The following is a 1,177-nucleotide window of genomic DNA, read 5'->3' as shown; positions in this document are numbered from 1 at the left end:
TTGTATTTCATCTTTTGAGATCAGTCTATTTCCTCACTCAATTATGGATTCACTATACGTTTTACTCTGTGTATATTTTAGGTAATAATTCCCTTTTTTAATGTATAGGTATCATTTGTCCTGAGGACGCAGCTACTCACTATTTCAACTCAACATCTATTTCTTACAAAGCCTCAGACAATTTTTTATTGGTGCATTACATGGAAACACATGCCATGTTTTCCAAGCCTGGCATGGCAACATGTTATCAATAAGCTGATTTGAAAGTAAATATCAGAAAAAATTATTCAATCTGGACACAATGGGAACTAGGTTAAATGTATCCAGAGAACTGAGACTTGTGCAGTGAGATGGCAGATAAAATATAAGACCAAAGATATGCCCACCGAAGTGTTTAAGGTATGGACCGTACCTACCACTGACAATAACTTACTGTACTTTTTCTCATGCAGTAAGGCATTTTATGAAATGTCATCCTTGCAGAGAAGCTGCTGTCTCTCCTCCCAGCATGAACTCTCATGGAATGTCCCATTTCCTAGGAGTTCATTTTTCATTAACTGAAAGTCAGAGAGAACGAAGTGTCTCTTAAGAATATGTTCACTTTGCAATGCTGGATACATTATGTTACACCCAAAATAAGGAACTTACCAGACAGCATTGTTACCTGAAGCACGGGTGTTTTTGTTCAGGGCTGTATCACAGTGGGAGGATACTCTAGATCTTGCAGACAGTAATAAACACCCACAATCTCAGCCTCCACTCTACTGATTTTGAGAGTGAAATAGGTTCCTGACCCACTACCTCTGAACCTGTCTATCACTCCTGAGGCTAGGATAGACATCTGATATAGGAGGAGCGGAGGAGACTCTGCAGGTACCAATACCATTAAGTGATGCCACCACTATGTAGGAGTCTCTTACTAGACCTACAGGAGATGGAAGCTGACTTTCCAAGAGTGAATAGATTGGATAATGCAGTCTGTGTCATCACAATATCCCCAGTGGTTCCTGCAATAAAGGAAATAAGTGGTTATGTACAAACAAATGATACATTGAAGTGACTTTTCTTCATTTGTTTTTCTTACTTATTGTGTTCATGACTTTTAGCCATACTCTAAAAGTGCTCCAAATAAAATATGTATGCAGAGGGAGCATAGATTCTCTAGAAATCATCTGGA

The sequence above is a fragment of the Rattus norvegicus genome, chromosome 4 (assembly GCF_021556685.1).
Source record: "Rattus norvegicus strain SHRSP/BbbUtx chromosome 4, alternate assembly SHRSP_T2T, whole genome shotgun sequence".
In the NCBI taxonomy this organism is placed as follows: Eukaryota; Metazoa; Chordata; class Mammalia; order Rodentia; family Muridae; genus Rattus; species Rattus norvegicus.
Note: the sequence above shows the minus strand (reverse complement) of the source record.